This window comes from Semicossyphus pulcher, unplaced genomic scaffold, assembly GCF_022749685.1.
Source record: "Semicossyphus pulcher isolate SPU_LCO1_2020_fin unplaced genomic scaffold, fSemPul1.0.p SCAF_12, whole genome shotgun sequence".
Classification (NCBI taxonomy): domain Eukaryota; kingdom Metazoa; phylum Chordata; class Actinopteri; order Labriformes; family Labridae; genus Semicossyphus; species Semicossyphus pulcher.
In genome coordinates, this window is record NW_027211626.1 from 10,949,872 (window position 1) to 10,966,859 (window position 16,988).

Genomic DNA, 16,988 nt, shown 5'->3' on the forward strand with positions numbered 1-16,988 from the left:
AAATTAAGTCGGACAAAAATCCTCACGGAGCAGTTTATTACAGCTGTATTACTGTGTGAGGATAACATCATGTGTCTGGTGTTGCATGAGTGCCCTGTCACACAACACTGAGAGGTCATTCAGTATTTATGAGAAATATTGCATTGCTGAATAAATAGCTTTTGTCAATGTGTCGCATGTTGCAGGATGCTATTGTGCTCCTTGAACGTCTCCATGAGGAGGATATTTATGTAACTTAATATTCAGGTGCTGCTTTGCACATGCATCCATCATTCCCCACATACATGCATTTGGCTGAGGGCCCTATAGATTCTAATGTCCTTGTGGGTACCCTTGTGGGTGCAGTCAAAAACAATATGGCAATCATCAATTCTGTGTTACCAGTGTGATGCCGAGAGACATATTTGAGTGGGTGCATTCATACCAGTACACACCATCTGGTGCCTTACATGGATGACGCGTCAAACCGCAGACAAACAGTCCATCAACAGATTGACAGGACTCACTGGCCAGCGTGATGACATTACATTCAACATGAGGCTAATCTCTATTTACAGATTCTGCATAGAAATGTAGAATCTGACGGCAGGGACGTGGATTTTAGGGATGGCAGGTGTTCTGGTTTCCGTTTGTACTATCCAAGTAGTATTGTCCAATCACGTATCAGCAGGTTTTTACAAATCTGCATCATGATGTTGAAATTTCAGCAAAGGTAAGCCCCGTTATTTAAAGTAAATCACAAGAAAAACTGTTTATTTTTCTGTAAACAATGCAGCACGCAGAAAAGGAAGTCGTTTATCACTAAGCGCTGGCTACACGCCCGGCATGTTCACCTTTGACCCCAGAGGCTATATCGTTGTCGGACTACAGCCGATGGGATCCCAGATGGACGTGAGGCAAACACATCCACAGGGAAGAAACATGAGCGAAGCTTCTGTTTTCAAAGAACAATCACAACTTTGTCAAACATCTAAGACTCTCAAAAGCAAGTTCTCGTGTCTCCGGCGTCTTTGATCGTTTGACAGAAACTACACATGACATTGTAATAGAATTTGCCTTTCATAAAAGATTAATTTACCTCCGCTTTAAAGTTCTATATGATAATGGGATGACCTTAAAGAACTTGCCGTGTCTATCTGCAGTATCAAAGACAAAGATGCATGATTAATGTCTGGAAGAATAAAGTGCAGTCACGAAGGATTCTTTAATAACGTCAGCCTTCCCTGCGTTTGTGTTGAGGTCATATTAAGTTTTTGTGATGAACGGCATTAAAAAGTGCTGCTCCTTCGAAAGGTCAAAATGAGTTTATACATAAACAGAACAGCACGATGGAAGTGGTACAAAGTGGTGCTTTATGTAATAAGTGTACACATTGATTTTAGCCTCTGAATAATGAAAACTCAGTCAAACATTCATCATAGTTTACTAAAGTGCAGCTAATATGTGCTACAGGATTTAACAGGTTTTTATGATATAGAATATCTGTCACATCCTGTTTATGCACATGCCGTTACAGTGCAGCCGTTATATACAACCTAATCATGGTATGGACCTGACAGAATTAAAGGCTGAATAACGAGCTTTAATGGCTGAGGAAGTAGATTTCCCCTGCTATTATTTCAAAGAAACGTATCTTTGTTCAGTCTTTGAAAAACTGCATTTTCCTCAGGACCTTTGTGACTTTGAAAAATGCCTGTGGTGTTAATCCACAGCAAAAATGATGTAAATACCTCCCAGGGGAAGTAATGAAAGGAGTCTCATAGTACCTCCATTGCTCTTAAGAGACCCCAGCGCCCCAGGCGGAAGCACTTTTTCTTATTCTTCAACTTTGTGAGCTTTATATTTCAGAATTTCAGACATACTGAGAGCAGAAAAGAAACATTACAATTAGTCGTATTTGAGCGCACCAGTCGAGGCCGAGTCTTAGTTTGTGTTTGCTTTTCCTGTAACTTCCCAATCAGTGATTAGTTTTAGCCCAGAAGCTAAAACACAAACCCACTGCAACATCATCAGCCCGGGCATGCGATAGCTTTCTCCACAATTGGCTCAAATGGACTCGAAATTGAGTCATTTGGCTCTCTCAGGCTGTCCAAGCACATGCCTGTCTCCAGGAGATGGCTTGAGGGGATTTTTAAGTCTGTCTTCCATTGGGCAAATAACGATAAAAAGTCAGCTCAATCTCAACTAAAAAAAAAATAAAAAAAAAAAAAGGAACACATTGAGAAAGGAAGCTGTAATGAGACGACTGGCAGATAGTGTAATCCATCGCGGTTGTCCAAACAAAAAGAGGTTAATAGCTTAAGTGTTTGGAGCTCTTAACAGGAGGAAAAAGGGACCTGTCACAAACCGTCTGGGGCAGGGAACGTACTAACGCAATTTCCTGGCGACTGATCAGGACGGGATTGCATCAACTTCACTTGATGTAGGTCAACAGAATAGCAATGTGGAGGCCGAGGGCGGGTCAGTTCATATTAGACCCCACCTGCAGACGCCTGTGTAGTGCTACTGTTTAAATCTTCTCATCAAATCCATAATTATTCTGAATGTGACATCCTGCTTCTTTCACCTTGCTGCAGATAGCCCCTGTCCCAGAGGCCGACTGTAGTACTCAAAGTGACTTTTCATGCAGATTGTCAGACATCCTGGTGATTTAGGAGAGAAATGAAACACTTAGCAAATATAATAAACTGTAAAACAGATATTTGGCTATAAATAATAAATGCACCTCTCATCATGCTGCTCGACTCTTATCTTTCTTCCCAAAGGGCATCAACACCATGGCCATGATGAAATGTCTCATTAATTAACTCAGATATTAGTTGGCTGAGTCACATAAAACCATGTCTTGGCAAAATGTGCTCCAGTGACTCAAAGATACAAACAGAAGTTTTTTGTTGCCGATTCAAGGACATACAGTGAGCCAACAAAGAAGTGAGGGGATGGAAGCAATCAGATCACCCTTATACTTGCAAAAGATTGAAGTTTCCAATCACTTCAAGTCAGTATAAGGCAGTGGAAGCTGTTCATACAATATACTTTAAGTGAAGTTGCCCTCTTTGTGAACTTAAGGTTTCACGTTAAGAACAGTCTGCGCGATGGTGGGAATGTTTATGGCACACAGACGCTGCCACTGACGGATATACACAAACTAAAAAAAGTCCCAGCCCCTGCAAGCAAAACTTCTCCCTCCTGTTTGATAGTGTTGCACCTAATAGGATTATACAAGAAGAGGCTGCGTGTGATGGAGAGGAGGGTAGACTACCATGATTTACAAGCCTGACAGGAACAATTAGGAGGGTACGCTCAGTGGGCTATTACTCAACGCAGACTAAATGAAAAGCCTGCCTTTCATTTACATCAATGCAGCCACGAGGGGAGCAAGTGGAAGAGGAGCTGCAAAGGGAGGCTCTTTGTTTCCATCTAGGGAGCCTATTAAAAGCTGAAATAGCCTCTGCCTTTATATTTTGCATGATACAGTCAAAGTTTTTTTTGGCACAGACATGACCGCTGCTCTTTTTCTCCCTTGGGAGCTATCCGGATGATGGACTCTTGGCAGAATGCATGCAACAATATGCTATAAATATTAAAGTTAATAGCAGTTGCACATGATTTGTGTAATTGCAATGCAAATTACTGTGCTCTATGAAAAATAGCAGAGTGCAGGACCGTCATTTTCTGTTCCCCACAGAAGAGTGTGTGCTTTAGGGATGGTATAGTCTGGACTTCAAAGTCTAAAAATAAGATGAGAGGATGGGTACTGATGCACAGCTACAGAATGATATTAGTGTAAGATGATCCTGTATCCACGTCCATTATCGTTCTGTCTATATAACATACTCAGGCTGTATTTATTTCTGTATGAGGGAGCGCAGGTAGATAAGAGCCTACAAACAGAACAGCACCACAAGAGGCAATTAGAGCAGCTGCAGTGTTTCTCGGCCGGCCTCGTGGGTCACGTGTAAATGCAGCAACGAGGGACTTCCCGCAGCTCCCCGTCCCCCACATCTGCTGAATAAATGAAGAGATCTCTGCTAAAAAAGCACAATATTCTATGACAGCTGATCAGAGGAGTGGGGGGTTGATGCTTCTTTATGTGTTTGTGTGTGTGTGTGTGTGTGTGTGTTTGCAAGTTGAACGGTTGGAAAGCCGAGTAGCATACTGATCATTTTGGAAACCTGTGTCTGCAAAGTAAGTACAAAGACCTGAGTATACTGATCAGGAGTCTGTGCACACTTTCATTTTTGTCATAGAGTAAGGAGAGGAGACAGAGTTTTAAGCAAGCCTTTTTTTGTTTAATCCCTCTCCCACTTGCTAATGCAGGATTTTGGGCTATTAGCTTCTGAAAAGCACCAGTCCCCCACGTTCCCCCTGAGCCACCTTCCACAAAGTTTTCTGGCTAAAATCTTTATACCATCTCCTACAACGGAGAGATGACAAATGTAGACTTGAATTTCATATTTGGAAGATATGAACTTTAAACTTGTAAATCTTAGCTGTGGTCCAGATTTTAAGGTTCAGTTGAGCGTTTGTCATACATTGATGTGTTTGTGGCAGCTAGGAGTCAGGAGTGTTTGATTTTTCCAGCAGAGACGACAGCGGGCCAAAGTGATGACAGGACCAGTTGTTACACAATTCGTGCTGTTCAACCGACCCTTGCTCTCCCTACAGTGATTCAGGCTAGTGAGTGACAGGTCTGACAGCTAATAAATAAACAGCTACAGCAGCTACCACTTCAAATAGTATCAGTTTTTTTGTTGGAAACAAAGTGGTTAACTAGCTTATTTGCCAGATAATGAATTACCCACGGGCTGCATGGTGGTGCAGTGGTCACCTCATAGCTAGAAGGTTCCTAGTTCAGATTCGACCTGTTTGCCTGTTCTCTTCGTGCATGCGTGGGTTCCCTCCGGGTACTCCGGCATCCTCCCACCGCCCAAAGACATGCTCATTAGGTTCACTGTTGACTCTAAATAACCCGTAGGTGTGAATGTGAGCATTAAAGGTTGTCTGTCTCTGTTACCCCGTTCCCACCAAAATTAGCGCTTTGACGCAGGTTTTTCAGACCCGGGAAGACCCGCTAATAAATGCCGATTGTCTCTTTTCCCATTGCCAGTGGAGTATACTGCTTTCGGTCTCGTTTCTGCTACGCAGCACGTCACAAACGTGCCAGAAACGGGGTTAGTAAACAGTGAAGATGTTACGGTGGTTAGGTCTTTATTGCATCTATTACTCATTCAGTCTCTATATCAAACTCGGTGCCGACAAATTTGGAATGATACTCAAGGGCTGCTGGGACGGAGATGGGCGAAATTTGCAGCTGAGATGACAAGGAGTCGCAGAAGTTACTGAAAGAGCTTAGCATCGTGAGATTAGCGTGTCGACACAGGTTTTGTTTTTCCCATCAATGCCGATCGGAGCCGAGGCGATAATTACCTGGGTCTACTGCAGAGTCATTTGACCAGGGTCTGAATGCCTTTTGTAACCTTTCCCACTAAGCAAAAAAGCCGGATGTTAGCAGGTTTTAGAGGGTTTTTTGGACCAGTGAGAAAATGGCTTATGTGTTAGCGCTGTGATTGACTGGTGATCAGTCCAGGGTGTACCCCGCCTCTTACCCAATGAGAGCTGGAATAAGCTCCAGCACCCACCCACCGCTGCGACCCTGAACAGGATAAGGGGTATAGTTAATAGATTGATGGATGAATTAGCCCCGCTGTAGACTGAATAGCTTTGATAAGCTTTTTTTGGCCATCGGGACCCAGCCCCGAATTAGCAGGAGATAATGGACGGGTGGAACTTTTGCGCCGCTCACTTCTGCCTCTATAAAACCAACATAGCGTTGGCAAAAGGGCTTCAAAGAGATATTCATGAAACCAATTGCGACGTCAAGGTGGCTTAGTCCAATATTTATAGTTATCTTGTTGTCAGTTCAACTGCACATTTCTTCCTTCTAAGAACTCTTCACTCAAAGTTGCTCGGTTGCAAACAACAAATTCCCTGCACGGCATGTAGACTTCGGTTTTTTGGGTGCAGGTTCATACTATAAATTATGTATTTGGTGCTTTTGTATTTGGTTTGTTTTGAATTGTATATCTAAAATATCTGGATGGAGACTATCTGGATCTGCATGCACAACAATCATCTTGACAGACGAGAAACATTTTTCAAAACGACCCAAGATTTTTTTAAAAAGAATGCCCTCGGGGGCGTCATGAATACAGTGGTTACATAATTTCTTCTTAATTCTGTTTTCCTTCCATTTTAAATGCTTGATGTTCTTACTCTGAGATATCATTATACTTCAGTAACACTCTGAATCACATGAACGAACATCCACAGATTTTAAATGACGTATAATGAACCGTTGCAAATAAATTAATATGAGCAACATGATTTGGAAAACTGTCCACTAAACTGTTTATTTATGGCCCTTATTTATGTGACACAAACTCCAAGAGAAACGCAATTACAGCAGGAAAGCAATTTATACAGAAATGTCATCATTGCTGAAGTAAAACTTTCAGAGACGGTATCATTAGTATGCAGGCTGAAGCTCAAATCTCTACGGATTTATGTCTGTTGGACCAAAGCTTAAGTGAAGCACCGTTTTAGTTAGCATGATGCCGGTGCTTTTTAAATTGGGAATCTTTAAACCACTGGAACAGTGTCTAAAGTTATGATTATTACGCCTTACTGTAAATACAATCCCTCTGTACAAAGGGGCAGGAGACACACGGCAAAGGCTGGGGAAAACACTGCTTTTATGGTTACATAATTGGAAACCTCCTGCTTCTCATGCCGGAACAGCCAATTTGCCTGCGACCTGTGTCGCACAGCTATAATTACCTCCAGCCAATTAGAGACAGATCTTTAGCTCAGCCTACAGCCGGTACCTTGAATTTGCTTTGGTAGGAATATTCCCCTTTTGATTTTAGATCTCTTTTCATCAGGATGATGCCTCCCATGCATATCATGGTCCCTGTCACCCAAAAATTAAAATGAGTTAGTATTCTGCTGAGTCACAGCAGCTGGACCAAAAATGTAAATGTGTATGTGGGTGAACATCTGTGGCAAGCCCTTTTCACATTTAATCAGCAGGGCTGCCTAGAAGCTGTTTAGTTGCACTGGTGGAAAATATATTTTAATGTTTAAATTTAATTTTCACTGTTAAGGGTTGAATATATTAAGATATATGTAAAATAGTCGAAACATGTTCCATATTTGTACATGTAAAAATTACATTTCAACCTGTGGAAACTTCTTACAGCTATCTTTATTTAAATGAGAGATATCCAAGGTATCAGTAGGGCTATAGCTTTGGTGGTCACAAAGGCAAGGACACGGTCGTGGGGAGGCTATGGAGAAGGACTTTCAGTAGTACTCAAGGAACTTCTGGCCAATACGTCCTCTGATACAAAGGCAGAGTTCGAAGATTCGGGGTAAGTGGCAGGTCAGTGGCAAAGTGCCAGGATGAGATGACATGCCTCTTCTGTTTCATATGAGGGTTTAAAGGGTGCCCAATAACAGGTGGACTGCAGGTTATGCTCCAATTATCTGTAAGAGTACTGGGGTACTAGGGTCTGTCCATCCAGTCTTTTTATAACCAAAGTGAGAGCTTCGTCTGTATCATTGGCACAAATGAGATCATGTTTCGGGTGGGTGTTGGCCTCCACCAGGGTTGTCCCTTGTCAAGGTTTCTGTTTGGGATTTTCATGTAGAGGATCTCCAGGCTCAACCAGGAGGATAATGTCTGATTTGGTTTGCATCTCTCCTTTTTTGCAGATGATGTGGTTCTACTGACTTTATCAGACTCAGACCTCAAACAGGCACTGGGCTGAGTCTCAGCTGAGTGTGAAGTGGTTGGGATGGGACCAGCACCTCCACGTTTAAGGCAATGGTTCTCTACTGGGAAAATGACAGATTGCTCCCTCTGGTGTCCAAGTATCTTTGGTTCTTGTTCATGAGCGAGGGTCAAATGGATCATGAGACAAATAGACGGATTGGTGCAGCGTCAGCAGTTACGCAAGCGTTGTACCAAACTGTCTGAGAGCCGAGCCGGAAGGCAAAGCTGTCGCATTACCTGTTGATCTATGCTCCAACCATCACCTGTGGCCACGAGCTTAGGGTAGAGACAGAAAGGATACAGAGTTTCCTTTACAAGGTATCTGGGCTGAGCCCGAGAGATCCGTAGGGAGCTGGGGGGTTGAGCTGCTTCTCCTTCTGATCAAAAGAAGCTGGCTCAAATAGTTTGGGCATCTTTATTAGGAAAACTTTGCTGCTCAGGGTGATGTCTCGACTCACTTGCTTACCTTGCTGCTACCGTGACCCCTGTTAATGGACGCACGGATGGACAATTGTATTGCTGCGATCTGAAATGCAACTGTAGATATCATGATTTACATTCTAACTAATAACGGTTGTACATTTTTAAAGCCTTCCCTAACCGTAACCATAACTTTAAAAAATTGAATTGTAGATATTTCTGCTTCTGATTAAATGTTATGGAGGCTTGCTGTAGTACATCTTTCTGGATTACGAGAGATTTGAGGCCAACATGAGATCTCATTGCCATTTGCCAATTTAAACAGGCTGCCTTTAAGAAACCTGCCAGCAAGACATAATTAGACATTAAAGCTACGATGCAGTGCACATATTTTGCAACAAAGATATCAATGGGCATTAGACTTAAAAATTTAATAAGTGGTGTCCGCGTGTCCAGTCTGTTGAGAGCCCAGCAATGGGTGTTCAAGAGCACACTGTGTAAACCCAGTGATGAGTAAGCACTTCCACTATTGCTCTTGACAGATCTGACAGCTTCTCTCCAGTAATGCCGCGCAGCAACTTCATCTCAAGGGTGTATGAATTTAGACAGATTATTTGGGGAGTGATTCAGACCTGTCATTATTAAGTCCTCAATGCAATCTGCTGCGATTCGATTGGGCTGTCTCGAACTGACGTTCTGCGAGACAAAGTCTGGAAACTAACCCAGCTAATGTAGCCAAAGCAAGGAGCATTTCTGAGTAAAAACCAATGTTCCTGTACATGTACATGAGCATTCGGGAAGTGGATGCAGATAGATGGAGGACAGGGGGGGGGGGGAATGAAGAGGTGGCAAGTGAGCTAGAAAGGTGGTGGGGGAAGTGGTTTCAACCCTAGAGCAGCTGATATATTCATGCAGCACCGTGATTAGAATTTCTATTCTGCTGCTGCAGCCCTGACAGCAATGTCTTCTGTTCCAGGTAATGTGTATTTGCAGGTCTGTGTATGCATATGAATCACAGAGGGCATGTGATATGATATTAAATACAGTCTGTGATGTGAATGTGGATATGTTTGTGTGCTGTTGGTGTGTGTGCCCAATGCTCACCACGTCTTAATGGCTGGCTGGCTGGCTGCAGGTCATCACGCATCATATTAAGTGTCTGGTTGAAACAGACTGCCATATGGTGAGCTAAATGTGATTATTATAACTGTGGAGACATCATTTTATTTATGTTTTTACCTCATTACAAATTACATTGAAAGTGTTTTCATGCATTTGTTCACTATTATTTTTGAGCACCAGCTGCTTGAAAGACTGCTGTACCACCCCTAACACACTCCATTGACTTAAGCTGTTTTCAATTTCACAAGAGACAACGGAGAAGCTAAGAAAACTTCCCTAACAGTGTAATTTAGCCCCCAAAATAATTGGCGCTCTATGTGGCTGAGTAGCACAACAGTAATGGCCATTTGTAACAAGAGCTTGAGGGGCTTAGCAAACAAAAAAGTTCAGATGCTTTGCCAGGATTTAATGGACAGGCAGTTGTAGATGATACAGTATGGTTTAGTGACCTGTAGGCCCTTTAAAAATAACATTAAGCATAAAACATCATCAAGAAAGGCAATTATATGGTACTTTGTTTAAACTTAGTGAAGAACAGTAGCCGTTAAAGTTGAAACAAATGAAAATATTGTAAGGCTGGGTATAAGTTACTGTTTATGTTGCTGTCGTTTATTGAGGGAGGTTTCCACCGTAGTGGGTAATAGGCTGAGAAGAGTTTCGTGTTCTGGGAAGAATAAGACGCATGTTGAGCGAGTGACAGCTAAGAGAGAAAAGCAGTAAGCCAACCTGTTTGTTGTTTTACCAGGGACACCTCAACCTCGGGTTAGCTGTTGCCTCGACAAGGAAATCAATCTGGGTTCTGTTGAGCTAGCAACGCACATTGCCTCTTCCTCATTCTTCCTCAATCCGTTTAGCTACAATATCTTAAAACAATAAAGATAAATTGAGTTTAAAGAAAGATATCAAATTAAACAAAAGCATAGGGCGCCGGTTTGGTTAGGTGGTGAGAGCATGTGCCCCAAGTACAGAGGCTAAAGTTCTTGACGGCACGGCTGGGGTACGACTTCGACCCTTTGCCCTTAGCTCCGTCATTGTCCCTCTTAAGCCGTCTTTTCAATCACGGTGAAAATGGACCAAAAATGTGGGGGGAAAAATTACTTGCATGGAAATTGCCAACATGTCTGAGTGACACACTAAATCTAATGTAAATATTCACCCATGCTTATGTGACCTACAAGGTTAAAAACACTTTATGTGGGAGTGGGAGTCATGACATATTGCATTCCTTGGCTAATAAAGCATCATAACTCATGGCTCAAAGATGCAGTGTCAAGGGGTTAATCCCCTGATATACCAGCACCATACAGTACAGTCTGTATGTCTGGTTCCCTAAATGGCCAGCGGGGTTAGTTACCACTGAGATAGCATATGAGCTGAAATGGAAAATCTGATGAGTAACAGTGATTTAATTTGGATGAGCAGAGATGACATCTTCACGCATGAGGAAACTTCAAAGCCATATTTGGTGACTCACAGATGAAGGCCCAGTGAGAGGGCTGTTCTGGAGTTCTTATATTAGCCAAAATATATCAAAGTCCAACCACACATGTGTGATTAACTTTTTCCCCATCTACCCTATTAAAGATTGTCCAGAGTTTGTGTCTTTTACGGAGCAGCACACATGGCATATCTTTTCACTAATTCCGCATAATATGCTCTGCTCTTCTGTGCTATTCCGAGAGGCATGCTTTCTTTTTGATGAGATAAAACCGCTGCAAAGCTAATTCATATCTGAAAATATCTGATTAGTCACAACAATATGGGCTGCCATGGAAACAAACATCTTCCAGTTTGAAGAAGTGTGTGCGAAGAGAAACGAGAGCCAAGCACATCCTGCATCACTGGGGCTCCGAGATCATTTCTCACTTTGAAGTGTGTTGTCGACCAGAGCCTGCAGTTGGTGTTGACACACACTGGGAGCAAACAAAATCTGGGCCATTATGTATTTAATGACGGAAAATGAAGAGGAGGTACACTCCTCCAACCATAACCCAAAACTCCCCATCCCCAAGCTGTTACTCCCTGGGCTCTGTGGACAGCCTGCTTGCACTGCTGCAGGGACTTAGAATAATTTGCCAGTATCCATACCAATATGTGCGGAATGTGCAAACATTGTAGTGGCTGCTATGCAGAAAAACTCAAACGCGACAAGACTTTGTGATTGGGCTGCAACATTGAGTATAACTTTGTGTTTTTTTGGCAATATTGTGATTTGGAGTGAATGAATTTAAATAGTTTTCTTGTTTGCCTCAAAGATTTTTTTATTCTGAAAGGATATCAAGCAAGAAAAACTCCAAATATTTAAAGAACCGAAATAGACTAGGAAACCTGTCATCAACTCAAAATGCTGGTAGATTTACAAGTAAAGTAAAAATGAAGAAACAAGATCCTAAGAGTAAGTATCTCAACTGCAATCAAATGTTCTACATTAATTCCTGGTCCCCAGAGGATAAAAATTACCTCCAAAAAACTCTGACCTTTCCTCTAGTGCCACCATTGCGTTGACCTTTGTCTTTCATTCTGAAATGTCTCTACAGCAATGTAGAAGTTGCCACAGATATTCAGGGTCTCTTATGAATTGCGATAAACAAACTACCGTAAAAACCAGAAAATACGTTGCACTGAAATATAAGACGCAGTTGGTTTCGGGGGGTATTTGGGGGTTTTGAGGGGTTTCTACAGCTATTTATTAATACATGTCTACAAGTTATTTCAACGCTATTTCAATTCATTTTAATTTAAAACACATTTAAAACACACATAAATTACAGCCCACCATCTGTTTTCGCCATGTCGAATTTAAAATCCTGCTAGCTAGTAGCGGTAGTTGAGCTCAGCCTACGGTAACGTTGATTGTGGCGGAAAAGGTGCTGGCTGCACTGGCGATCATGACGGCAATATGACGTGACGGATCATGATGGCGACGTGACAAAGCTTTAGCTAGATTATAACGTCATTGAGTAAAATACCGTACTACAATGAAATACCTCTCTCTGCATTTTATACTGGTATATTGGTCGCACCAGTATAGGATGCAGTACACTATGTAGATGAAAAAATATATATATCAGAGGTGTGTCATACACCGAATTGTACGTGTACTCAAGACATAAACTTATTGTCTATGAAATACTTCAACATCTACTGGATGTATTGGCACAAAATCTGGCACAAACGTCCATGCTTTGGATACATTGAATCCTACTGAGCTACGGTGAACCTTTCTATCACCATGACGCTGATATTTTGTAGTTGAATATCTAAAAATTGGATGGATTGCAGTGTAATTTGGCAAAGCCATTCATAGTCCTCAGAGGATACATTGTAAAAACTGTGGTTACACGCCACCATCAGGTCAGAATGTCTGTTTCTGTTAGACTTTTACCAACATTCCTGTGAAACAACATTCCCATGAGCCACAGCTGTCTGTTTTGTGCGATGTACAGTTCATATTTTACCTGTTAAAATGCTAGCTTTATCGCTGACAGCTTGTTAGCACGCTAACTTGGTCATTCGTGCTATACTACTAGCATAGCTGTAGTTTTCTTATGGTATTTTAACACTGAATGGAAAGGCAATCATTGTAAGTATCTCAAAGATGTATTCTCTGTATTCAGTCAGCTATTGCTAGCGTGCAAACATTATAACTCTCTGAGAAGAACATTGTTTAAAAATAACAGTTACTCATCTGTATCTGTCGTTTGTTGAACCAGTGAAAGCATGCAGCTCACATGCAGCTCTGAGTCCCCAACGCCAGATTAGCTGTGTTTGAATGTGGTCTCAGGAGGACTGGGCACACAGTGCATATGCAAATAGATTTACAGACAACCAATTACACTGAAAACTCTTCAAACAAGAGTGGGCCGCAGAGGAGAGACCTGTCATTTCTGGATGGAGATGGAAGTTAGAGAGAGCAAAGAGTCAAACAGGGACTGGGAGTCAGAGGCAAAGTGAATAGAGGTTTGGATTGTAGTGTGTTGGATGATGAATTATATTATATTCTGACTGAGTTGTGTCACTGGTATGAGTGAGAGGCACACTAAGAATACTATATGATGATGGATTTGTCATTATGTATATGCACATTAATAAAGAGTTACCCACTAATCATCTGCAGCCAAAAGGGAAATTATGTGCTGTATAAAAATTCTATATTGCATTGATTATTTGTTCCTTGTTTACGTGCCTGTGTTGTATAATGGAAATGAGTTAAGCAGCATTAGCGTTGGCTTCTCTGTGGGAGTTTTTACAGATAGTTAAGCCAATTTTCCAGAGACATTAATAGTGATTAACGGTGCCTTGTTTTTAATGCTATTTGTTGGGATAATACTGGAGTGGCAGTTTGATAAAAACACTCCTAAAATAGAGCAGGAGTCAATGCATTAAGACCCCTTATCTGCTAAACAAGGACAATATCATTTAACACTATGGCAGTTTGGAGAACGACCCCAATCTGTGTTCAACGAGCCGTGCAGGCGTGTGTGTATGTATGTTTTAGGAGTGGGAGGTGGATGATACATGTGCATGTGTGTGTCCATGACTGCCTGTGTTCCCATATAATACGATTACTCTGGACGGCCGAGTGTTCGGTGATCAGTAGAGATGGATCATCTGGCAGGACTAAAGGTCTAGAGCCTTGCTAGTGGCTTTGTGAGGCTGTAAGCTGTGTCGTAAGCAGTGCTTTGAGCTAAATGCTAACATCAGCAGGCTAACATTCATAATGGCAATGCTAACAATTCTTATATAGAGAGATCTTCCAAAACCATTTTTTTACATTTTGCTGGATTAGGCTAACGTTACTCTCTCTGCTAGCACCACACAGTTGTTGCTTGTTGTCGCCTCAAACCAGTTAATGTTTGGGAGCTAACTAATTATGGTATCGGATCACTAAAATAACTCGCACACTCACTGGTACCTGATACAACATTTTAGGCTGTATCGGAGGCCAATAATGACATCAACTTTAGTTTTACCCAGAGAGTTCACCAATGTCGTCCCCTTAGGGATACATTTAGCTAGCTTTGGCTAACATTACACTCTCTGCTAGCGTCACACTGTTGTTGTTTGTTAGTGTCACACGATAATTTAACTGAAACTAGTAGATTGTTTAGAGCTAACTGGCTATGGTATCAGATCACTGCAGTGACTGGCACACTCTCTGATACCCGACACTGATACTAATAACAGCTTTAGTTTTGGCCAATGTTTACCATGGTTAGCCCCTTAGGGACACATTTTGCTAGCTTAGGCTAACATTACACTCTCTGCTAGCATTACAATGTTGTTGTTAGTTATTGTCAGAAGATACCTGAAAAGAGTTGATATCTGGGGGGCTAATTGGTTATGTTTTGGCATCCCTACCGATTTTTAAGCAGCATTGGAGGCTGATACCAGTAACCCCGTAGGAACACATTTTCTCACCAGCATTGAACACAAAGTAACTACAGTTGATGGCAGTATTAGTTTGGCAGGTATTTGGTACTTAACAAGTATTTGAATCATCAACCTGATTAGAATTCTCTCTGACAGGGGCATTAATGTCTCAAGGACTAGGGTTAGATCAAAGCCTCATGGTGGCGTCGTAGAGGGAAAGTCGGGGGATCATCAGATACATCATCTGGCAGCCAAACAAAAGTTTGGGGCCAGCCTAGCCAGAAAATATTGAGATATTAGGAGACTTTAACCGCCTTGTTGCACAAAGGGAATGCAAGGGGGTCACTAAAGTCATAAGGATACATCCTGTGGGGCTGTCTGTACAAACACTCTGACAGTTGATCTAATTGTTTTTGATATATTTCAGGTTGTAACAAAGTGGTAGAATGACCAACTGACTGAGAAACTGACCTTGCCATCCTTAATACCTTTGAGGCGTAAATGTTTGTCCAATGCCTTGCAACTTGTCCCACAGGCTCTGAATCATTCCACACAAACTTTTTTTTCAGCAGGTGCAGTCACTACGTGTGGCGCCTCCTCTCATAGTGAGAAAGTCCTTGTTAATTCACGGCTATATCCAGTGATCTCACTTGTTCCGATCCCCATGTGTTTGCTGCATACAGTGGGAGAATACTCATGAATAATTTAGATAAAAGATAAAAATGTATGTTTACTGCTTTGGCTGTTTCATATGCTAATGCAAACATTCCTCTTTCACCGAGGGATGCCGTGCAGATCTGAGAGAATCACTTGACAGTGCACACTTCCCTCACCTTTGAGACTCGGAAGAAATCAGAAGAGATTGAGGAAATCAACCGAAAGAAATAGAATAGGGTTTGCAACATTTTCCCTAAATCTTTTATGCAACATCTGCTGTTTTCCGTTTCACACATTATCACTTTCCCGAGCTTTCATTCAAACACACACATCCCCACTTTCAATGAAGTATGACCGCTTTACAGTCTCTGCATGTACTGTGGCCCACAGGCTCAAGCTGTCCTCAGGGATCCCAGCATAATGGATGGTTAAGCTGACAGTCATCGGCGAGCAGTGAGGGCTTTTTTTGCATAAATCTGGACACTCCTAACGCAGCCTTTGGCAGGTCAATAAACGGCATAGTAGAGAAGGGATTGAGGAAGGCGGTGGAGGGGGGGGATTTTCCCCTGCTTGTCAACTCTGTGTTGTTCCACTCATTAAGCACAGTGAGATTACGCTGGTGTTGAGACTGAGGGGGAGCTGTGGCTAGTGGCGGGTTGGATCAGTATGCACGCAGTGGGCACAGTCAGAAGCTCGTCATAGAACTATGAGCAGGCAGGACCGGGAGGAGAACAGACAATTAAATCAATAACACAGCAGTCAGCAGATCACTGCGCTGGCTACCGCTCCCCCTTACTGTTCGAGAAGAAAAACTCATTTCTCCTGTTCAGCTTCAGGTTGCTAACATGGGCAAAGAAAGGTAAAACTTTGGTCCTGTGGTGGAGTCATCTTCAGCATATAAGTCTAAAGTTAAATAAAGTTTAATAGACTAAGACATAACACAGTGCTTGAAAATGTTAAATTGACTTTGTAACACTTGTAAAAGCAGCTCTATGATCTTCTTTCTGCAGTAAGTGACCCAAGCTGAAGCGGCTCTTGGATTAAGGGTACAATGGCAATAATTTGTCCATCACAGGCTTCAATTTCCAGCGCAAGTTTATGAAGAGTGCAAAACAATGAAACTCGGTATGACTTCTGCAGAAAGTATAAGTAAATGGTATAAATGGACTGCATTTATATAGCACTTTTCTACTCTTACATCCACTCAGAGCGCTTTTACACTACTTGTCCCATTCACCCGCACACACTAATCTCACACACACACATTCACACACTGATGGCTACACCTTTAGGAGCAGTTTAGGGTTCAGCGTCTTGCACAAGGACACTTTGACATGTAGACTGCAGGAGCCGGGAATCGAACCGCCAACCTTCCAAAAAGGGGATGACCCACTCCACCTCTGAGCCACAGCCGCCTCAAATTTTACTCAATTTATTGCCAGCTCTCTTACAGTTACTTCTTGACATATTCTACTTGTTTTTAAGTGCAAGTACTGAGATATACACATACACGGTTTATGCCAAATAAGGAATATACAGCCTGTTGACAGGATATCAATGGTGGAGGTGGAGGACAACT